Below are 25,801 nucleotides of genomic sequence, written 5' to 3' on the forward strand. Positions count from 1 at the left end.
CCGTTTTAGTGGCAGGAAACTGCTGCTAAAACGGCGATTATGGGCTTGCTCATATGCGTTACAGAATTCCAATAGAAGCCCAGGTTAGATGTCCTGCACACCTGAAGGACGCATGGGTGGTGGTTTAAAAATAAAAAGAATAAATGTTTGTTGTTGGTGAAACAAACTAAGCTTTGTTGAGAAATTAAGAAGAATGATAGACATGTTTACTTTGAATGGATGGTATATTATTCATCATAGATAGCATAAGTGGAGGCTGTCACGCGATGAAGAGTCTTAGTATAAAGAGAATTTAAAAGAAACTGCGCCAGAGTAGCAAAGCCAAGGAGAATAGAACCAAGTGGTATTTTCAGAATACGCTCTAGACTCACAGTCGTTTGCAAGCACCGCATATATATTGTATGTATGTTGTTATCAAGCTCCTCCCTCCAACTCTGAGGCCCACTCCCTACCTATGTTAATTTATTTTTGACTGTGTCAGCCTGCCATGGGTGGCCTATCGGCTGCAAGTTTATTGTTTATACATTCAATCAAAACAAAGTACCTCATGTCGTCCCATATATAAGCAATGATCATTTGGATCAGATATCATCTACCTTTTTTGTAGTCAGGGCAGGGTGAAATTGAAATTAGGCAGTTGCCCTTGATGTAACAGAGTTTGGCTAGTGCCACCTGTAATAGAAAAATAAGATAATTGGGCAGTCAGCTTCCCCACCTGCAGACCGTAGTAAATAAAACACAAGTCTGCGTCACAAGTATGATTGTCTAGGGCGCAAGCTGACTGAGCTGGCATGCCCCATACAACAAGGTTACATAATTTCGCTAAACAAGAGAGAGGAATCAGACTGGTGTACAGTGTACTCGAGTCCATAGTGCTAGTATAATGCCTGAAACTCCCACAAATGTTAGAGGCCAAGGAAGTGGGAGGATAGATACCTACCACAAATGTTATGTACTGTGCTTGCTAGTGCTACTGTGCCACTATGTGTAGAATTAATGTGTCTTATTGTTTTGCAAGAATATATATTGTTACAATAGTCTTTTTTCTTCTTGATATAGGTACTCCTTCCCAAACAAAATCGAAAATGGACAGGAAGGAGTTGACAAGCATGGCCCATCACCGGAAGCTGGTGGCCATCCGCACGAAATACCTGTGGCTGGTGGTTCTGACAGAGGAGGAGGCAGCAGCAGCTGCAGCCTCCTCCAATGCCCCGGAGCCCAGACTGGCCCCTCCAGTGGTACGGCGCTGTGGTCTAGCAGCTGCCCTTCACCACAGCTTCATCCAACACTGCTGATCCCCCAGTGGATGCAATTGTAGAGCATTCAAGCACTGCATGCTCCTCCAAGGGGCATGCCTAGAGGAACGGATAGAGGTCCAGGAGAAGTCAGCCCGCCGATAAGAGGTCCCATAGGATTGCAGCTTTTTTATTCCTTTTTTGGTGGGTAGTATTAGATTTGTGGGTCTCTAGTTGGCAGAGGCAGGTACCTTTGACCAAATAGGGACCCTTGCGTCTTGTCAGGGTAAGGGGTTACCCTCCTAGAATAACCCCTGCTCACCCCTTTGGTAGCTTGACGCAACGAGGCAGGCTTATCTCAGAGGCAGTGTGTAAGCATTTGTGAACACATACAGTAACACAGTGACAGCACTACAGATGGACACCACAGAGGTTGTATTATAAAAATAAGTATTTTTATATAGGCTTAACATGAGACCAAATGAGAAAAATCCACAATACTGTACTTAAAAATAGGTTTTTCACTTAAAATCAGTCTCTAGCAACAGATAACTCCAACGTGAGTTATCACAATGTCGTGACAGGAGAAATCCCAAAGCACGGCGCCGACCGCAAGGTCCGCGGCGTCGGGCTCAGAGTCAAACAGACCACCAAAGAACAGAACCTTGGAAAAGCGATGAAGATCACAGACAGCTCACGGTGTCGGGGAGGTGCGGCTTCGTTGGCGCTGTGCGGCGTCGGTTCTTTACGACCCGAGGGGAGGTGTAGACTCAGTTCCTTAGTGCAGCGCAGGGGAGGTGAGACAACGGTTCCTTATTGCGCCGGCGAGGTGATGTCACAATGGCGCCAAAACCATTGTTCCTTGTGATGTCGTGCTGTCGATGGATTCACAGTCACCCACGTTGAGGATCAGCTCTGCGATTTCAATGTTAGCTTCGGAGTCGATGTGCCTCAGCAGCCGGCGTTGGGACCACGGCAGAAGTTGGAGCAGCGCTCATGGCTTCGGGCAGGTTACGGTGTCGCCTGCTGGCGTCGATGTGGCACGGCGGCTGGCGTTGGGTCTACGGTGCAAATCGAAGCAGCGCTCACAGCTAAGGTGCAGAAGAAAGCATCACTTGCTGCCATCGGTGATGCCATTTCCTTCTGCAGCACCTAAAACCGCAGTTCTAGATCGAGGCAAGCAGAAGAGGTGACGTCTTGTATCCCTGAGACTTCAAACAGGAGGCAAGCTCAAGTTCAGGCCCTTGGAGATCTTCCTCAAGATTATGAAAGCACACCCAGTCCGTTTTCTCCTTTCTTTGGCAATGAAGCAAACACTGCAGGTCAACCCCAACAACACGAAGCATAGGGGTAGTGTCCTCTTTTCAGTTTCCCGATTCTTCTCCTCAGCAAAGGTTTGTCTTGATTCCCAGAGGTGATCTAAAGTTCTAGGACCCCCCTTTTATACTACTATTCTCTTTGTTCTCTGAAGGCAGAGAGTGTCTGTACCTAGTCCAAACCAGTTCTGGTCAGTCCTGGAGCACTTTGTTTGCAGGACTCCTTCTCTTCCTTTGACAGTGTAGGCCAGGGACATCAGACGCACCACAAGAGGTGGAGCCACAATTGTGAAAGGCATGCACAGCTCTAATCAGGTCCCAGGTGCTCCCCTTCTACCACTCTACTTGCAGATAGGTTTATTCAGCCCTGTGCTGACTCGCCCTGTCTTCTGGAATCCCCCCAGCCCCTGTCACTCACAAACCAGACAAGGAATACACACCCTACCAGAGGCAGGCGGATAGTTAGGCAAGAAAATACCTACTTTCTAAAAGTGGTATTTTCAAACACAGAATGTTAAAACCAACTTCACTAAAAGATGTATTTTATCATTCTGAGCTCAGGCATACTAAACTCGGATTTCTACCTAGTTCCCGGAGCCAGTTAGGATTTTAAGATGGTAAAATCAAACTGCCTATTCTGGCCTATGGGGAACAGGTAGCCTTGCAATGGTGAAAAACTAAAATGGCTGTAATTCACTATCAGGATATGCCACGCACATCAGGGCATGTCCTACCTTTTACATACAATGCACCCTGCACATGGGCCTACCTTAGGGGTGACTAATATGTATAAAAGGGAAGGTTTAGGGACTGGCAAGTGGGTGCACTTGCCCAGTTGACATGGCAGTACCAGACTGCACACAGCCTCTGCAATGACAGGCCTGATGCACACTTTAAAAGCTGCCCTGGTAGGTGGCACAATCAGTGCTGGAAGCCCACCAACAGCATTTGAATTAAAAGCCCTAGGCACACGCAGTACACTGTACTAGGGTCTGACAAGTAAACCAAACAAGTCAATCATGGAGTCCCTAATCCATTCATCAATTTACCATAGGGAGCACTTGCACTGTGGCACTGAATAGCAGCGGCACAGTGCCCAAAGCATCTAAAACCAACGAAACATCAGAGCAACAGCAAAAAAATGGACAGGAGACCCATGCCAATGGTGGCAGGTCTAACAGGTGGGAATTGGGTGTTGGGGTTTATTAATATGGACAATTCACCGGACATTGGTTGGACTATCTCTTCTTTATCTTTTTGGACATTGGTTGGGGTTAGGGAGAAGGTTTGGTTCAGGTGTTGTGGGATTTTTTACAATCACTTATTTTGCATGGGGATTAAATTATATTTATACTTAAACTTTACATACGATGTTAATGTTTTGGGGGCTTACTTTTTTACAACACACGGCTTCCTTGCTGCTGCAGGGCCACAGCAAGTGTTTGATTTAAAAATAAGCTGCCGATTTTATAACACACAAACAGAAAGATGCAGTACCCCTCACTGAGGGACTTGTCCTACTAGTACTGTCAGTCTCTCCTCCTAGTCTATGCATTCTGCAACAGGAGTACTCAAGGGGTGTGTGAACTAATTAATTAATAATATTAATTACACCTCCACCAAACTTCTTCTCTTACCTGTGATTGATGTTTACCTTAGGCACAGCGATGGCTGCATGGCAATGATGGTTTTGTTTCCCAAGATGCCATGGTCTGGTGGTAGTAGTAGACACTGGCAGTGCATTTGTAAAAAAAGAAAATGAGACAGTCAGTCACCTGAGAGAGACTCTGGGAGGAATAGTAGAACAAAGTACAGTAAATACACAAGAAGACTGCCAAACAATAATATAAATGCTGATTAGCAATGCTAAAGAAAAATAAAACATAATGGTGGGGGGACAGCCTAGTACAATAAGTTACAAACTGTAGTTGTGTCGAGTCACTCGACACAAGCGTAACCTTTAGTGCTGTTTAGGAGGGTGATGAATCCAATCGATTCCAGCAAATAATTATGATGGATTAGGCTCTTTTGGAAAAAAAACTTGACTTGCAAATGGATGGGCATCGGTGGGCAAGCAGAAGAAGATCCTTGCCCTGCCTTGAAATTGAATTAGTATTGCTTTCACCACACTCGCCCCAGCAAGTGTGTGATCAATTATTGGTGTACATTAAATTTAGTCACACCTCAATATAAATCACACAGCCCGGGGGAAGAGGTTTAGGGTTTGATGATTGGTTGGGAAGGGGAGTTTGAGGAAAGGTTTCACAAAGCAAAACACAACGCATGGACAAACAACAAAAAATAATCTTGGCGGACGACCATCATATCCATAAGGAAATGCATGCATGATGATGATGACTTGATGGTTATGATAAGTAGTACTTACTGACTAGACTAATAGACAGTACAGGGCAGCAGTATATTATCAATTAATATGCAATGTACCATACCCAACCTCCACTTAGCTTAGATTTTGACAGAGCCAGTCAGAGTACACATGTCACATATACAGCAACATAGCATTTTCCAAATTAAGTAACTAAATCAATGGCATGCACAGCTGTCAGTCATACCACCACTACTACACTCGTGACTCGACTCCACCACTACACAGACGTGTAGGTCTGCTGTGGTTATTGTGGACTGGTTTACCTTTTATGCAACTTATGAAATGCCCTGAGTTATTCCATCAGTCATCTCTGATCCTACTGACTGACTGCAAAGATATTATGTCACTGTGGTCATAATCATGGTGTTGTCCAACTCAGTCTGTAGTGTACCAAGTGAGTCCAGATTCCATATTCAAAAATGCAATGGCTCGGCCTGCAGTAGAAGTACAATTTTGTTATTAAACAACAAAGGAAACATTGCCTTGAGTCACTTTTAGTATGTAGATTAAATAATAGTACACAATGAACTCACTTCATGCACAACAAACAACAACACAAACACCAATCACTCAGAGTCAGCGTCCAATGCAAGCCATCATTACCTGTTCCTTGTTCTTACATTAAGTTAAGGGGCAGTCTCGCTCGGAGGATAGATAGTAGTCATCACCTCTTTTGGAGGGAATCGACGAAGCAGTATTTTCTTGTACTGTATTCTCCATCCAATCATCATCTGGCTTGAGGGAAATGGATTTAGGGCGAGTCAGGAGGATGGAGCAGGAATCTGAGGAGTGGACAAGTTAAACGCACAGAGCTGCAATTCCAATATGGCAATAAAAAGAGTAGACTAGAAGATGGTGGTGATGGATTTGTTGTGATTCGAACCAGAAAGACAGAGACACACACAAATTAAAGTAAAATAAGGAACAAAGAAAGTAAGAAGTTCAAAGCCTAGTTGTCAGGGAAGTATAGCTCGTCCTTAAACTCTAGAAGTTCAACCAGAAGTAGGTAATCATCTAAGACACTGCTTCCATTACCTAAGTTGCTCTCGTCATCTTCCTATGTTGATTTAAATATTTTGTAATTCGGTGGTATAAAGTGCTGATTCATTTTGATCGTGGTTAACATCTACGCGTTTTTGGCCAGAGACTGGTCCTTTTCACTGTTACAATGGCACCAGCAGCACGGAAAACATGCTCAGAAGAGACACTTGCTACAGGGCAAGCCAGGTAGTTTATCGCCAGCCTGCTGAGCATTGGCCATTGACCCCTTTTCCCATACCAATACAGCAATGGGTTTTGATCAATATAGACCTCTGTTGGATCATCCAGATAGGCCAGGACCATTTGATCAATGTTCAGGGGTGTTCCACTTTGCTGGGACACTTTTGTCTTTGCATCAGCACTGGACCTAGCAAGCCCTGCAGTAAATACCAAGCCTGTGCTGATTTATGATGATCCGGTTCTTGCTATTGTCGATAGTGTTGGTGACAGTGAGCCTTTATTTTACCAGCAGTTCATTTTCCAATTTACTGGCTGTCTCAGCTATCCAAGTTTTGTACTGGGCAACATCTACTTCTGAAAAGGGAAATAATGTCTTATTGTTCAGTGCCGATTTGTACAGTGGATCCAGAATTGTGGCACAAATGTAATGTTTTTCCGAAACAATGCGAGTTTGCACCCTTGTATTTAAAGCTAAGCAACGGGATAAGCTCTCCCCCAACTCATATGCGTCCTTTTTTTTCCTCCACACCTGCGGACGTTTCAGACACCTCCTTCAGCTTTTGCTTTAGCATGTGCAACAATGGGATAGCTTGCCCCATAGTACAGTCGTCCTTGCTGACTTCACGTGTGAAGAACGGATGTATGTCATTACAACGCATGCTTTCACAACGCATGCCTTTACCACGCAAGTTTTACAATGTAAGTCGTTACAACGACTTGCTTTGGGGGGGTGCTGGATAGTAAATAGTTTAATTTACTATTCCAACTCCAGTCCCCATGGATAGTAGGGAAGGTGTTGGATAGTAAATTAAACTATTCCCTATCCTAGAACGCCCCCCAGCGCAAGTCATTGTAATGACTTGCGTTGTAATAGTTGCGTGGTAATGGTATGTCGTTGTAGTAGTTGCGTTGTAATGGTTGTTCACTGTGAAGAGCTCGAAAGGAAGAAGCATCTCTGCCAGGCTTTTAACTAGACCCCCTTGGTCCATCTGTAGGGTCACGCCTTTCACAGTCGCATCCCTTATTCTTTGCATGACATACTCATTGATTGGTCTGCACTGATCAAACATACGATCAAGCATGTAATAAGTTGAGTTCCAACGTGTTGGCACCTCCTTGATGAGCGCTTTGACTGGCATTCTATGCACATGTTGAATGATCCTCAGCTGCTTCCGGGCTTTAAACGAATGGCTGAACTGTGTGCATATTCCTATGCAGGTGGACAGTAAGCTGCTGACTCAGGCTTCTTTTTTCAGAAAGTCTTGAAAATTAATGTTAATGCAGTGAGCCAAGCACAGGACCCTGAAATATCCACCAATGCCCATGGCCTTAATAATATTACTGACATTGTCTGTGGCAACAAAACCAATGTTAAGCCCTCTTGGGCGTAACCATTCAAAGACCTTGCTGTTAAACTCTTCTAAAATGTTTACATCAGTATGAGATTTCTCCACGGCAAACATGGCTACAGTTGCATGTTTCTGAGTAGCATTAAAAATCTCAGCAGTGTTAGCAACACCTGCTTCAGATATCTTTTCTCTAACCCACACAAAAGAGATCCAGTGTGCAGTGATGTACATGTAATCAGTGGCTTGTCAACTGGTCCACATGTCTGTTGTCAGGTGAATATTGTGAACAACACTCTGCTGCAACGCTTGTCCAAGCAATTCCAGCACATCATGATGTAGTGCTGAAACAGAAACTCTGGTGAAATAGGACCTGCAGGGAACGTTCCATTTTGGACAGATGGCTGTCACAAATTCAAGGAAACCCACCCCTTCCACAAAAGAAAAAGGGAGAAGGTCCAGCGCCAACATTTTAGCCAGCTTCACATTGTACAAACGTGCCATTGGGTGGTTGTGTTTGTACTGCCCTTCCGACCTAAGCATGCTGACAATGGTAGGCTGAATTATTTTCCTTTCTGGTGCCGCGGATGCAGGTGACTTCTTGAACCCAGTTAGGCTCAACAACACATTTTTTTTCATTGCATTACTCTGTTGCCTTGATGTCTCAGCCTGACTCTTACTGCAGTGCCACTGAGATGTTGCTGAGGATGTGGACTGGACTACTACACTGCTAGTGACAGGGCTACTTTGTGTACCAGAGAAAATGTCTCCTTCTTGTTCACCTTCCACCGCAATCATATCTTCTTCTACTTATTCATCCTTCACTAACAGCAATGGGTGCAGTTTTACTTAGGCCTTTAAGGTGTTCCTCCCACTAGATCAAGTGATGTTTTTTCAGATGGGTTGTTTGGCCTCCGGTACCATAGTTTGTACCAAGCTTACCCCGACTAACACTATGTCAACAAATTGAGCATATAGCAACGTTCTCCTCCTTACTGCTAACCAAAAAGAAGTTCCAAACTGGGGCGGTTATCTTTCTTGCCCTGCTGGAGGTGCCACTTGCAATGCCAGATGAACTGGTGGGTGTGCTTGAAATTTGATTCGGTGCAGTACCACTCCTACCTTCTGAGGTGACGGTTGTGCTGGATGTAGGTCCCTGCCGGGCCTTTGCAAATGCAAATATGGAAGCTGGATGTGGTGTTGGTGTTACCTGTCTTGGTGGTATCCGTGCCACACCCCTCACAGCAATTTGGGAAAAGGGTAATAATGTCGGTCTCCATCTCCACTGGTCCGGGAGTGATGCTTATGATGACTGGCTCGTCATCATCCCCCTCTTCTACATCTACCTCCATAACTCTAAGACTTTTTGGAACCTTCCTTTTCCCTAGCCTTGTCTTGTGGTGTGCCTCACTCTCAGACTGAGCAGGTGGCTTCCAAGTGGCATCTAGATCATCAGAAGAGGAGCTTGAAGAGGATGTTGATGGACTAACCCTCCTTTTCCATGCTGGGTATCTGGAAGACAATGGATCTTCTGAAAGAGTGGTTTGCTCTTCTTCGTCTGCAGAAATCTCAATTTCCTGAACTGCCCCTAATTCAGGAGGAACAACTACTATTGTGGGCTGTTGTTGCTGCGGTTGTTGTGGATGTTGTTGCAGCTGTTGTTGCGGCTGTTGTTGCGGCTGTTGTTGTGGCTGTTGTTCCGGCAGTTGTTGAGGCTGTTGTTCCGGTTGTTGTTGCCCAGTTATCTGCTGAGTTTCCACCTGCATTGATTGGGTACTACTCTGTGGTAATGACATTTCAAGATCATTGCTCATTGGCGTTTGCGAAAGTAGACTGGCTACCTCTGTGACACTCATGGGCTTGGGCCTACCATGGGCCTACCATGGGAGGGTGGGCAAACTGATGCAAAAGTGCTGCTCCCAGCTGTGTCCACTTCCTTCTTCTGTTCATTCTTCTCACTGGCACCTTTCTCGGTACTGGAGGACCTGTTACCTTTCTTTGGGGCCGTCTTTTTCCTTCCGATGTCAGCAGGACACAGGTGCACAAGTTGCAGAGATGTCTGTGGTCACACGTGGATGTGACGTGGTGCGCTGCAGGACTGCTGTCTGGCAGTGCAATGGGTGATGATGACACCTCCTCCTCTGTCTTTTTGTGCACCTAAATGCAAAGAAGCCAGGAGAAGAACATCAGTGAAATGTTGCATTTGTTGTTGTGGTTCAATTACTACTACTTCAAACAAACAAATATCATTTATAACTTAGTGTGTAGTGGTCACACTTGTTAGTGATATATTATTAAATGTTATTAACTCAGTTTAAGTTATAAAAAAACATAACAGTGTAGCCATTTGTGAGACTTTGACAACAAGGGCTTTCATGGTATACTGTGTACACTCAGGAAGGATATGAAAGAAGAAGAGCAAAAATACAAATGCAATGGAAGTGGAACCTGTTCGGCCCTAATTTGCTCATCATGTCATTCAGGGAGCTGCAGATGGCAAAGGGGATGGAAGCAGTATGCCAAGAGGAGCAAAGGAGAGACATGCATGCCTATGTGGCAAAAGCAGCACACTACTAAACTGCCACCATAAAATGGCCACCAGCCACATGGTCACTCACAGTCACAACAAGCAGGAGGCCTGGAAAACAATGAACTCAAGCAGGCAGTATTTGGCCAGACAAAGGAGGCATGCTAAACAACCCAGCTTTAATGCAAAAATGAAAATTCACAGGGCTAAACAAGGTTTGCAAGCTACGCAACAACCACAACACACACAGACACACACAACAAAGGCATTTATTTAACACATACCACAAAAGTGATACACCCCAAAAAATACACATTTTGCAATTCAATCCAATGTCATCCATGCCCTAAATGATGTTTAAATTCAACAGACACCACAGAAACAGTTGTTTAATTTCATGCACCCATGAGTAGCTCTGGGCCTACTGGATGAAAGGCCTATTGGCAGACTAGGCCACAAGCTTGCAGGTCTATGGCAAAAGCATACTGGCTGGCTCCACAAAATGTCCGCTAACCACATGGCCAGGCCCCCCCACAGCAACAAGAAAGGGAAGACGTACAATGCAGGCCTATGGCTCAAGCACACTGCTGGCATCAAAATTGCAGCCTGCCACATTGCCAGGCCACCCACAGGAAAAAGAAAGTAAAAATAGACAATGTAGGCCTATAGCAAAAGCACACTACCTGGTTTCAAAATGGCCACCAGCCACATGGCCTGGCCCAGAAAAACAAGAAAGGGGAGACAGACAATGCTGGCCTATTGCAAAAGCACACTGCCTGGCTTCAAAATATCTGCCAACCACATGGCCGGGCACACAACAACAAGAAGCCTTGGCCAAAAGGAACAAAGGAAACACAAGCAGGCCTATATGGCAAAAGCAGCACACTTCTAAACTACCACCACAAAATGGCTACCAGCCACATGGTCACTCACAGTCTCAACAAGCAGGGGGCCTCAAAAACAATGAACTGAAACATTCCTATAATGGCCAGGCAAAGGAGGCATGTTACACAACATAGCTTTAATGCAGTAAAATGCAAAACTGAAAATCCACTGGGCTAAACAAATTGTGCAAGTTACACAACAACCACACCACACACACACACACACACAAAACAAAGGCATTTATTTAACACACACCAAAAAAGTGAAATACCCTAAAAAATACACATTTTGCAATTCAATCCAATGCCATCCATGCCCCAAATGATGTTTAAATTCAACAGACACCACAGAAACAGTTATTTAATGCACCCATGACTAGCTCTGGGCCTACTGGCTACCCACAATAAAAGCAAATTTAAATGATGAAAAGTACAAAAATTGTGGTTGCAGCAACTACAATACCCCAATCAAACAAACAACACCAACTCACTTGTAAAATCTCAAATCCAAAAGTCCTCAAATCCAATGATATATGATGCAGCAGACATAAAGGGCGATCCTTCCAGCTCAAAATCCAAATGAAAAGTGAACAGGACATGGACAAAGCACTGGGAGGAGCCTGCTGGACGGGAACAGGAAGTTGGAGACTCTGGGGCACTTCCTTCCTGTCCAAAAAAAAGTAAAAAAAGAAAAAGGTCTCCTTGCACAAAAAAGTACAGCCAAATGTCAATCTGAGGAGTTTTTTTCATCCAAATCATTTTCAATAAGGTTTTATGCTGCTTGAGAGATATTCCTCTCCAGATTGCAAATTTTGTGTGTTCGGCATCGCGAACTTCACCGAATTTCCGCCGGATTTCCGATGGCGCGTCTCAATGACGTGTTCGCGATCGCACACTCTCGCGGGATTGCAAGGCTGGCAACCAAAATCTTGTGGCGCACGTAAACGGATAGGAAAACTCATCAGCGACTGCAGCGATTCCGGTAAGTCGCTACCACATGACCGAAAACGCATTTTGAAAGCACAAACAAGGGAAAAACTCCGCTCCGCCAAGGATTGCGCAGTTTTCGGTAACTCCGCGTTTTATGCGGAATGCGGAGTTGCCAAAAATCCGCAAATTGCACGAGCAGAGCGGATTTTACCACCCAGGGTTATTCATGAGGAAATTCACCTCACCTGTCTCCTCACCCCTCTTTTTTTCCCAAAAAAGAATGGAGAATTATGGCCTGCATCAATTATAGAAAGGTGAACAAGGCCACCATCAAAAATCGGTATGCGTTGCCTCTCATACCAGTCCACTTTGACAGGTTTGTAGTTCCTCTATATACACAAAATTATATTTAAGTGGTGGCTATCACCTGGTACACATAAAATAAGGGGATGAATGAAAGACCACCTTTAGAACAAAATGTGGGCTTTTTTAATATACTTTAATGCCCTTTGGGCTCTGTAATGGCCCAGCAGCCTTTCAATAATTCCTTAATGAAGTATTGCATGACTTCCTTGACATCTGTGCTGTTGTCTACATACAGGACATCCTGATTTACTCAATAAATTTACAAGAACACATCCAAAATGTTTGGTCCATATTGCAACATTTACGCAAACACTCACTGTACACTAAACTGGAAAAATGCATCTTCTATGAAACATCAGTAGAATTCCTTGGATACTAACTGTCTCTCATGGGAATTACAGTGGACACTAAAAAAGTTGAAGCAATGCTTTTTTGGCCAACCCCAAATTCAGTCAAAGACATCCAAAGAATCCTTGCTTTTGCCAATTTTTCCACTTCTCTGAAATAGTAGTTTCCATAACTCCCATGTTGAAGAAGGGCCAACAATTTGTTTGGTCAAAAGCAGCTGATCAGGCCTTTAACACCTTAAAACAAATGTCACATCTGCATTCGTACTACATTATCCAGACCGAGATCAGCAATTCGCTCTGGCAGGGGTGTGCTGTCTCAGAAGGATGCACAAATGAGATAAAAGGGAACCCCTGAAACTGCTAACAGATCCTAGGACAGGGCAACAATATTTCAAATATTAACAATTCCTAGGCAACTGGAAACCTGTATGATAGTATGATATCAGGTTCAACAACAAGCAGGATAATGAACAGAAACACAGTGTACTGACACACAACCACAAAATTTAAAAAGTGTTTTCATTTTATTATTGCATATATAAAAGTTAAAAAATAAAAAACAATCTTATTGTCCAACATATAAAAAATGACAATACATATCAAACAATTTGAGACATCAAATCATGAAAAGCATGGAAAGTGGAAATATCAACAATCAATGATAAAATATAATCAGAGGTTATAGAAACTGAGTGGGTAGGATGACGATCTCTACGCGCATTTCGGCGTATCATACGCCTTCTTTGGGAGAACCACTTGGAATTTCTAATACGAAAAACATATACAGAACTAAACATGAGTATACACAATGATGTAGTACACTGAGTCTGTTACACAATAAAACAAGGTGCATGAAACAATAAGGGATGCTGACTGGTGCTACAGAGTAGAGCTTGAGAATGAAAATAGACCTGAAAATAATACGAAGTAAGTGAAAAATAAGAAGCAACCTCAAGGTAGAGAGTTGAAAATTACATAAGGATGGAGAAAAGATAGAAAGACCGAAAAGATACCCTAAAGGTGGTGACAAAGAAAATATTTAGAACTGTGAAGCATGAAAGAAACCAATTATATCCCGTGATAAGGGTAAAGAATGAGTGAATAACAGGCATGCTGGGAGGGATACCTGAAGTCAATTCTTAACAAATATTGGATCTTACCTAAAAATATCAAGTATGAAAAGCTAAGATGAACTAAACGATATTCTGTAAGGGATTGAAGCAACTATAAATCAAAATAGAAAAAGACAAATATTTGAGAAAAACCTGAATGACTATGGCTTCTGAGAGAACAACTAAATCTAAAAGATGAGGGGTTACAAAGTGAGGGCCATGCAACTGCGTAGTCGAGGATATGCGACAGCTACCTGGCAGTGTATTGTATTCCAGCCAAAAACGTGGGTCAATCTCTGGGAGTATCAGGCTGGATCTGTATAATTGAAGGCCTGTTACAAGACCGTCCAATAAGACAAATAGTACTAAAATCAACCAAAAAGGCGAGATACAATCAGTGAAATACTATTACAAAAACCACCAATAGTCGCTTACTAACGAGATGGCTGAGGAAAAGCCATAAGTGGTTATCTTAAATTCATTCAAACGAATGCAGGTCTCGGGAGCAGGATGGGTAATTTGATAAAGGGATATCGAAGGATCATCACGAGCGCCTACACAGGATACTCTGAAACGAGAAGCCAACCTAACGTTACATGTCCGTTAAAAAAGTAACAATAGAGGAACAAGTGGAAGGGTACATGAAAAGCTCAAGGCAAGTTATTATAACTACAAGCTGAGGATCCTAACTAATTGTAACCGAACACGGGGGGCCTCTAGAGTGAACTGGGACGACAAGAAGTACTTACGGGCAGCCTCGCATCTGAAGATATTCTGGAGATTTACAGCCCAAGAAAGAAGCTGGAGGGGGGAGTGTACGCGGAAGGATGCACAAACAAGTCATCTCCACCCTCTGGCACGTTACTCATGAAAACTGCTACCTGCGGAACAAAACAACATCACAGCAGAAAGAGAGTTATTAGTGATCAAACCAGTCTGTCTTGAATGGTGATATCATTTACCTGGAGTCAAACACAACATCACAATCTTTACTGACCACAATAATTTACATTTCCTTAGTTATGTGAAAGCTCTTACACTTATGGGCTGTCTTCACTTTTTCAATGACTTTGACTTTCTTAACACATATTGACTTGGAACTAAACAGTTGGGCATCCTATCTAGATTTGGATAACCAGGAGACCCTAATGACACTCATACACTATCCCGTATAATTCCTCATGACAAGATAATGGCTGTAACACCAGATGTAGACACCTTTATGGACAGAGTGATGGACCAATACAAAACAATATGTCCCAGAAACATGGACTAAGAAACCACATAACACCATAAAAGAGTGGTACTATTTCCACGAAGACATACTGTACATATCACATGTACACACCAGATATTGGCTTGAAATCATGACACTGTCCTTGCTGGGAATCCAGGAATACAAAAACCCTGGATAATTCTTTACGTACCGTCTGGTGGTGACCCATTTGTCAGGATGTGTACCAATAGGTCAATACCTGCCCCACCTGTGCCTGTAACAAAGCATCACATATTTCCCCTTCTGGTCTTCTTCAAACTTTACCAATTTCCACCAATACCATGGCACACACTTAGTGCTGATTTCATTACTGATCTACCTGAATCCAATAAACACACAAACATTTTAGTGGTAGTTGATATGTTATCCAAAATAGCCCACTTCATACCACCCAATAATATTCTCACAGCTGCAGAACTGAGCACAATTGTCCTTCACCATATAGTCAGACTGCATGGGTTACCAACAAAAATTATTTCTGACCACGATATTCAATTTACATCCACATTTTGGAAGGCCTTCAGGTCCATATTGGGGATAGAGATAACACTCTCAACAGCCTATCACTCTCAAAACAGATGGCCACACAGAAGGAGTAAACCAGACACTACAGCGGACCCTAATGTGTCTCCTGTCCATGCTTGTAAATTTCTGGGATCAAACTTTTCCTTTAGCAGAAACCATTTACAACAATACCGTTCATGCTGCATTGGGGTGTTCACCATTTTATTATCTTACAGGATTTCATTCTTGCACTCTCCCTATGGAACAAACACTCTCCCCTCATATGTCACCTCAGTTACAGAACGATCAGTTGCTCTGCCAGATATTCAGCTGAAAAAGAAGAAAAGTCTAGCCAAACACAAAACCCAAATGAAACTACAAGCAGACAAACATGGAAGCTTTGAACCAAAATAGCAGGTTCGGGCTTGTGTTTAGCTCTCCACTCGTCACCTCACCTTAGAAGGGCCGATATAATTAAAACTGTGTTTCATAGGACAATTTAAGATCACAAAGACTTCAGTTACCTCCAAACTACACCATACACCCAGTGTTCCATGTCTCCCTGCTGAAACCCTACCATCGTTAAACCAGACCTTATTCTCGGCCTCCTCTTATCCTAGTGGATGGCCACCAAGAATATGATGTGCAATGCATCTTAGATGCCAAACGCATCTGAGGAAGACTCTAATATTTGATCAATTGGAAATAATATGACCCATTCAAACGTTGACGGGAATCTGCATTTAACGTCCATGGCCCTCGCCTCATACTGCATTTTTATGCTCTCCATCCCACGTGAGATGGCTTTTGGGGGGGAGAACTGTCAGAGGTGTCACGACGTACCACACTTGGTATGCCACTGTACTGCTACATAACCCTGACTTTGGTGGCAGTGACTCTATCAATGGTCTACCCTAGGTGAACAATTATTATAATCCTGATGGCAGTGGTAGGAGCAACTGGTTGTATATAGTTGTAATGAAAGCCACCACTTATTTCATAGTGTGCAATTGTTATATATATTGTTCTGATGCACATCACCATTTATTCACATTATTGCGTATAGTTGGGGAAAACTGTGAATCACTACTCTTTGAAATGCAGGGTGGGTAGCAGAACCGTTCCCTATGCTGACTGGTATGAAAACTCTCAAGCACAGCATGGGTGCTATGTGTCTTGGCATTGGAATGCTGTTTACATGAGTCAAACACTGCTTACGTGTGCCCTCAGGAAAACCATCAACATGTGCACAACATGCTAAAAGTGTAATTACCTAATTATTACAACGTGCAAACTACCAGGCTCATGCACATGTATTACTCGTCCCCTCTAAACTATTCAAGCTGCGCTGCAAGGAAACCCAGTGCTTGGCTTTGTTGACTCCTAGCAAGCACTTACCTGGCTCTTGGTGGCTCCCGCAATGGCATTCTCTCTTCCAGCTCCCTTCCCTCTTCATCAACAACATCCCATGGGTCCAGTCATGTTTGGGCATTCTTCTCCATCCATCCGCCATGCCGTCTGCAGTTTCCACATTTCGTGTAAAAGAAGCCCAAAAGAAATGGTGAAATTTGGCTGTACTCTTCAAGCTGAGACAAGCACACTTCAGATGGCCGCAAATAAGCTAAAACAGACTTGCATTATCACTAAGCCCAGGTGGTAAACTCCGCTCCGCTCATAGAGTTTGCGGAATTCTCCCACTACCTGCTCTGCAGAGGAATGCAGAATTCCTAACTTCCACAATTCAGGCATGAAGCAGAGTTTTTTTTCCGTTCACATGCTCAAGTTATCTTTTGACACTCAACCGTGAGTGCCAAGACTCTCAGGCCGCTTGTGAGCGCCCACAAGACTTGTCACACTGCTAGTGAACTCCCGTGAAACTTTGCACTCACTCACACAGCTTCCAGCCGCAACAGCACCAATCTAGCATTCTTAGAGCCAATCGCAATCGCAAACGGAGTGGTCGAGCAGCTTTTCTACTTAAGAATGCAGCTGAAAGGCATTTGGAGCGGATTTTCTTCTCAAACTAGCCTAACTTGTTTTTTGTGTGCAAGAAGCCATTTCATGTAACTTTTTTTTCAAACCAGAAGGAAGTGGCCCAGAGACTCCAATTTCCTGTTCCTGCCCAGCAGGCTCCTCCCAGTGCTTTGTCCCTCTCCTGGTCACTTTTTATTGAGATTTAGAGCTGAAAGGATCATTCTCCTTGTCTGTGGCATATATATCATTAAATGTAAGGACTTTATTTTTGAGATATCAGAAGTAAGTTGAAAAACTGGTGTATAACAGTGTTAATAGTTTAAATGGCGGCATGCAACTGGAATTATTTGTAGTTTTATCAGATTTTTTAAATTTATTGTGGTGGGTGGCCTGCAGTATTGTAGTTTTTTTGTGTAGGAAATGTATCTTCTTTTGTAAAGGAAAAATGTTGCACAGTTCAGTACATTTTCTTCTCCGTGTTTTTTAAATACGTTTGCTATATTGATTGATTTAATTCACTATGTGGCCAAGTCTGCCAATAAGCCGTCCAGCCAGTAGGCCCTGGAATATTTATGGGTACGTGAAACAACTGTTTCTGTGGTGTCTGTAGAAGTAAAGCATCATTTAGGCAATGGATGGCATTGGATTTCATGTTTTCCCCCTTGTTTAGGTGGGGTAATGCCTTTGGAGAATGTGTGTTGTTGTGAACATTTTTAACTCTGTTAATTTTTGTATTTGTCATTTCTGAATTAATGCTGTGTTCTCTGTGTTACCAATGCCTCTTTTGTCTGGCCAGTGTGCATGTGTTTGTGTTTGACATAGGCCACCATTTGCCTTTGTTGTTCGTTATGTTATGTAGTCAGGGGCCTTTTTGTATAGTCTGTGTCCACCCTAGGCCCACATGTGTTCCTTGTTTTCCAGGCCTCCTGCTTGTTGTTGTTGTGACCATGTGGCTGGTGACCATTTTGTATAGTCAGCCAATGTGCTTTCCCCATAGCCATGCATTTCTTCTTTGTTTGTGGCCATGCCTCCTTGCTGGTTGTTTTTTTTGTGAACATATGGCTAGCAGCAATTTTGTGTATCCAGCCAGTGTGCTTTCCCCATAGACCTGCATTTCTTCTTTGTTTGTGGCCATGTCCCCTTGCTGGCTGTTTTGACCATGTGGCTGGCTGCCATTTTGTGTAGCCAGCCAGTGTGCTTTTGCCATAGGCCTTCATGATTTCTCTGTTTGTGGCAATGCTTCCTTGCTGGTTATTGATATTCCGACCATAGGCCTGGCAGCCATTTTGTGTAGCCAGACAGTGTGCTACTGCTCTCCCCATAGACCTGCATATCTTCTATTTGTTCCACATGCCTCCTTGTTTGCTGTTTGACCATGTGTCTGGTAGTCTTTTTGCATAGGCAGGCATTCGGTATGCTTTTGTCATAGGCTTGCATGTGTTGTTCTTCTATCATTATGTTGTGGCCATGCATCCTAGTTTGCAGGTTCACCATGTGGTCAGTCGTGGCCATTTTCTGTAGGTAGCCAGTGTGCTTTTCCCATAGGCCTGCATGTCTTCTTCTCTTTGTTCCATTCCCAATGCCTATTTGCTCTGTGTTGTTGTTGTTGATGACAATGTATTATTATTATTTATTTATTTATTTATTTATTTAAAGGTTTTATATAGTGCTGGCTGGACCCAAGAGTATCAGAGCGCTTTACAGAATTAGGTTAACATTGAGAGCATATCACACTGGGAAACAACTGCTAAAATAAAGTAAGGGCAGTCAAGCTTTCAGAGTGAAAAGAAGTTCAATACCATGTAGCAGGTTGAAGAGTAGATCAGGAGGACAGCGAAGAATTATATAGTAAGTGTAAGGTTGGAAGAAGGTGAAAGATTTTAGGAAAAATTGAGGAAGGGGGGAAGAGGTGAATATAGATAGAGGGGAGCCTGTAGAAGTAGTGAATAGAGCGGGTGTAAATTGCCAGAGAGGTCAGTATAATTAGGAACCCCAATATTTCTTGAGAAGAAACAGCTTGAGGTTTTTTTTAAAGAAGGGGTAGGATGGGTTACAGCGAAGATCTTTGGGAAGAGTATTCCAGATAGAAGGGGCGTTGCCAGAGAATGAGCGGGATTGAGTTGCTTTCCTTTATAGCTGAGGAGGGATAAGGCCGAGAGTGTTAGTGCTTCTCAATGTTCTAGTACACCCAGCTTTTTGGAGTTTGTCCGAAAGGAAGGAGGGGGTGTTTTGGTGAAGGGCTTTGTGTGTGATGCAGGCAATCTTGTAGGTGCATCTGCCTTCAAATGGAAGCCATTTGAGGTTTTTGTGGACAGGAGAGATGTGATCATATAGCTTACAGTCAGAGATAAACCTGGCAGCGAGGCTGAGAACGTATTTAATAGTTGCTAGGTGAATTTTAGGGGTGCCAGCAAGGGAGGCATTGCCATAATCAATTCTGCAAAGGACCAGTGATTTTACAACAGATTTAAAGTCATCGGCTGGAATGATGGGTTTAATTTTATGAAGGGTTTATTTTTTTTTAAGGTGATGAAGAATGAAGAGGGCACCTTTTGCTGAGTTTTTTATGTGGGGAGTAAGACTGAGATTCTGATCGACGCTAATGCAGATGGATTTGAGCAATTTGTGGATGGTTGAGCAATGAGATAGCACTTTATTAAATTAAAACAAATGATAAGCTTGAGGATAATGTCACTTATTTATATTTTTTGTTTCATTTTTTCCATTTTATTTAAAATAATGTAATTGTTTTTTAACCATTTTCATAACATTTGTCATAAATAATTCAACCCCATGTCTGCTATAGTTGCATAACAGCAATCATTGTGTAAGGATTATTCAATTGTGATTTGTTAGCTGCACCTCCCTGAGTGCCACATCACACGTGATGCATTTCACATAAAGCAAACAGTTACAGCTGTATTGTTTTGTTGTTTTGGTGCTCTTTCTTATCCTTTCTGAGTGTACAGTCACCATGAAAGTTTATGTTGGTGTAGGTTTCCGTTTTACAAATGAACACTATATACTATTGTTAATTATTTATAATAACTTGAGTAACTACACTAAATGATATTGTTTATTTGTACTACTACTTGAACTGCAGCAATACCACATTTCACTGATGTTTTTCTTGCTTGTTTGCTTTTAGGTTCACAAGAGAAGAGACACCACCCACAGTAACGCCAGATGGAAGGCCTCTGGACGACATGACGTGTGACTGACTACATAACACAGTCATCTCTTCAGCTTTTTGTGAAGCTAAGTGCCAATGCCAACTGACAGCTTCAAGATGGCACCAAAGAAAGGTGCTGCCAAGAAAGTGGCTAGTGGAGAGCAGAAGAAGTAGATTTCCACCACTGATGTGCCAACCGCAACCTTTTTCATGTTATGCCAAACACAGCGGCCTCCGGCGAGCAAGTTGAGAGCAGCACTCCTGCTTTAACAGCACCACCTCCGCAACCTAAGCCTGGGACTATGTCTGTCAGTGAGGCAGCCAGTGCAATCATGACGACGCCCACGAGTTGTGATGTTGAATTGGATTTGTCCCTTTCGCAAAGTAGTGCATAATCTTTTCAGGAAACACAGCAAAGTGGACAGCAGCCTCAGCTAGCAATGGATTTGTTTGATGATGGAGCAGAACAGGAGGTTGAGCTTCCCTCAGAGCAAGAAGTTGAACCTATTTTAGAATCACTTGCTCCCACATCTCCAGCGAGGAAAAGGAAGGGTACTACAGCACCATCTTCTCCAAGTACCACTTCTGATGATGATGATAGGGACATGGAGTGGATCACAACAGAGACCAGGAGACAACAGTAGAGGCAAGGTAATAACATGGTTGTAGAAAGACTTAGACTTATGGTAGGGGATGAAGATGAGAATGACAATGATGAGGTAGTCATGGTGGAAGGTGACACAGCGGAATCTGACATTGCTATTCAACCTGCTCTGAGGGATGGGGCACAGGTAGCCCTGCCACAAGCTGCCATATTTGCAAAGCCCCAGGTGAGACAAGCACCAAATCCTGCCTCAGGTGAAGCAGAGAGGCAATCAATGACATGCCCTCCTACCTCTAGTTAATCTTCAGGCATTGGGAGTGGCCCTGGTAAAAAAGTACTCCTCTCCCGTTTGGTACTTTTTTACCATTAGCATAGAGGGGGAGCACATTGCAGTATGCACCATTTGCCACACAAATGTTCGTTGAGGTAAGCCCTTTTACACATTATGGTACTGGAGGCCAGACAACCCATCTGAAAAAACAGCACACAATCAAGTGGGAGAAGCATCTTAAAACAATTGCTGAACGTGGTCGTGGTGGTGGGGAAAGCCAGGGAACATCAGCTACAAGTCCAATCACGGGGAAAGGTGATGATGATGATGAAGAAGAGGATGACATCTTCTTCAAGCAAAGCAGCCATGTCCCCACCAGTGTGCCAGGAGATTTACCGACCTCAGCGACTTCAAAATGACACAAGAAGACTCAGAGTGATATGATGGAGACATCACAGCATACAGTGACTGCCCCACCATCACAACGCACATTGAGACTACCACTAGCATCTACTTCTCAAAAGATGCCTAAGTCAGTGCCCCAAGAAAAGAAGAAAATCCAGGCTAGTATTACGGGCATGTTTAGGTAGGAGGGGCCTTACGAGCGAAACCACCCAACCACATGCTTCTACAATGGGAAGCTGGCAAAAATGTTAGCGCTGGACCTTCACCCTTTTTCATTTGTGGAAGAAGTGGGATTTTTAGAATTTGTGGCAGCCATTTGCCCAAAGTAGAAGGTACCAAGTAGGACCTACTTTGCCAGAGAGGCTGTTCCAACACTGCATCATGATGTGCTGCAGTTGGTTGGACAAGCTTTGCAGCAAAGTGTTGTTCATACCATCCACTTGATGAGAGACATGTGGACCAGTTGTCAGGTAACTGATCACATGTGCATCACTCCACACTGGATCTCTTTTGCAGGGGTAAAGCAAAATATATCTTCAGGTCTTAGCTCTGAAGAATGTTTTAGGTGCGATCAGTGGCATGCAACAGTGGCCATGTTCGCCATGGAAATATCACATACAGCTGTAGACATCTTGGAGGAATTTAACAACAAGGTGTATGAATGGCTGCAACCCAGAGGTCCTAGAATTGGATTTGTTGCCAATTACAATGGCAGTAAAATAGTTAAGGCCATGTCAGATAGAGGCTATTTCAGGGTCCTGTGTTTGGCCTATTGCATCAACCTGGTGATGTAAGACTTCCTTACAAAGGAAGACATAGTAAGCAACATACGGACCACCTGCACAAGAAGCTGCACCCATTTCAGCCATTCTTTTAATGCCCGGAAGCAGCTGCGTATTATTCAGCATAATAATAGAGCACCAGTTAAAGCTCTGATATAGGAGGTGCAAACATGTTGGAACTCTCACTTTTACATGCAACGTCTGTTTGAGCAGTACAAATAGATCAATGACTATGTTGTTCATAGAGGAAGGGATGCTTTTGGGAAAGCTGTGACCATAAATGAGGACAAATGGGGCCTAGTCAAATGCCTCACACAGATGCTACTCCCTTTGATGGTTTCATGTGGGAAGTTAGCAAGGAGAACAGTGTGATAGGCCAAGCTATCCCTTTGTTGCACCTCCTACAAGACCAGGTAAAGAAGGTGTCTGAAATGTTCGCTCATGGAGGTGTGAATTAAAACACAGAAGCACATACTTTGGTTGACAGCTTAGTCCTAAGCTTGGCTTTTAATATAAGGCTACAGTATGACATCATTGAGTCCAAAAAGTACAGCTGTGCCAAACTACTTAATCATCCAGGTTACAAAAAATCTCTGCCCACTTTCATCCCTTTTCTGAAGAGTATGTTTTAAAATACAATAGGTGGATTGTAGAGCAAGCCGGAGACTTGGAAGATCAACGGCTGGAACTTCAAGTCCCACCCGCAGTTCTCGGTGCCGCCTTCAACTTCCAGAGAGGGCAGTCTTGTCTCACAGCAGCCACAACACCATCAACCAGTACACCAGCAACAACAGCAAAATAAGGACCGGACCCAACCTTTGCATTGTATTGGTTTCAATTGGCAGGGCTCAAGTCCATTGCAGGGGCAATGGCAAAACAGGTAGAGCAAGTGGCAGCACCAATAACACACCACAGGTAGGGCCAGGAGTATATGAATGATCCAAAAGAGGTCTATGTGAATCAAAATCCATTGATGTATTGGTATGGGAAGATGTGCCAATTGCCAGAGCCCAGTAGGCTGGCAATAATGTATCTGGCTTGTCCTGTCACTAGTGTGTCTGCTAAACGTGTGTTCAGTGCAGCTGCTGCATTCATCACAGTGAGAAGGACCAGTCTCTCACCTCAAATTGTGGAGAGATTGACTATGATCAAAAAGAACCAACATTTTATACCACTCAATTACACCATTCCTGAAACAGCAGCACAGGAGGAGGAATAGGGTGGTTGGTCTGAAACTTAATCAAATGTGTTAACTGACCAACTCTGGGTGAACCACCGGAGTTTGAGGATTAACTCTACTTCCCAGACTATGTATGCCAGTGCCCCCATAAACATTTTCTCATTGAACTTAGTTCTTTCATTGCAAAAAACAAAAACAAATTAGCAAGAGGAACATTATTATTTTTGTGTCAGATTTATGCTGCCTCAATTTCTTTTATTCATCACATATATATTGCCGGATTCCAGTTGAACCAGCGTGCATTTAAGAAGCCTCAACAATTCCTTCATGATAATGGGTACGATGCCTGCCCCTTGCATGCCTATTGCCTAATGCCTATCTCTTTTTGCATCACTTAGTACTAGAAAGGCTGCCCCATACAATCATTTATTTTATACAAGACTGCCTGCCAATACCAAATTCCAATGCGTTGCCTGCGTCAACGATGATTGAATACCTGAACTGCCTGTGCTTGCCTTGGATTGGATGAGGCAACTTCAACTTTGCAACTATGTGAGTAACTGATTGCGTGAGTGAGGATTTAAGTTGATTGATTATTCATGTGGTGACAGACACCAGAAATAGTTGCTCTAGTTATCAAACAAAAACCTATGCAAAATACTGCTATTCTGTTTCAATCTCTATTGTTCTTCAACAGCAGTGCACTGCACTCCACGTCTATCTTGCTCGGGTCCTTGCGATTCATAATGATGATGATGACTGCTCTGGTACGGGGTTACTCAGAGTCACTCAGGACTGGAGGAGTATCATGGAAGAACTTATGGCCGGACTGGGAGCTGCAGGACTACCTCATCACATCAAGAAGCAAGAAGTTGTCGATTATCAACTTCAGTTCAAAGGTAAACCGAAAGCCTGTGGCTTAGTACTACTGAGCTAGGAGCTATTTGGAATAGAGAGAGGTGCGTTTGTGAAATGTTGCTGTGCGCGTGTGTGTGTGTGTGTGTGTTGGACTTGAGCAAAAGTGAAACTCTGAACCCCCTCTTGTTTGTTTTGCTCTGCATCAGAATTGTCTTATCTTGATAAACTTCTCATGAAGCTTACCTTCCATCTGTTCTTCTCCTTGACTCTAAATTACAGTTTCTCTATTTAAATCTGTGTGCCTTCTTCTAGTCTCCTTCACAAATGAAAGGTGAAAGCTAGCTGAGGTCAACAGCACGTCTGCTTACCTACTGGACCAGTGCAGAGAGCCCACAAGGAGTGGACATTCCCGAGTAGAATGCAGACACAGAACCCAATTTTGCAATACAGCATAATTTTTATTTTACAAATCATATTAACTAAGATAAGTAGGTGATTGGGTTTACTCCCTAACCTGTAAGTCAGAACATTTAGATATATGGTTGATTGGGTCTCCGGGGCAGAAGGACTGTTTGCAATGCATGTATCTGTACTCTGTCATGCTCATTCCTTTGTTTCCTTCTGAAAACAGATTGATGATGAATGATTTGCTGCTGCTTACTGCCCAGATGAATGTTGGTCCCCCCCAACCCTCTTCCCCGATCTGTGTTATAAAATGAGGTGTGGCTGAAATTACACCATCAAAGGATCACACACTTGGTGTGGCAAATAGGGTGAAAGCAACACCAACTTACTTTAGAATCTTCGAAGCAGTAGACCACACCAGCCCATTACCAACCCACGCATAAAAATATATCCATAGTTTTTTAGCTATAGAATGAAGAACATCAGTCATCAGCATCATCATCATTAAGGCCTTGTGTTGCCTAACCGTAAACGCCTAACCTAGGCTTTGAGTCCCTTTTTGATAACTTGTGGACTTCACAAATAATATTGCTAGCTCGAAATTAGCCAAAAATAATAATATTGCTATTTTTTCTATTTTAGCACAACAAGGCGCTCTCATTGTGTCATCATCATCACATAGTACTCTGGTGGT

This window comes from Lissotriton helveticus, chromosome 4_1 (assembly GCF_964261635.1).
Source record: "Lissotriton helveticus chromosome 4_1, aLisHel1.1, whole genome shotgun sequence".
NCBI classification, from domain to species: domain Eukaryota; kingdom Metazoa; phylum Chordata; class Amphibia; order Caudata; family Salamandridae; genus Lissotriton; species Lissotriton helveticus.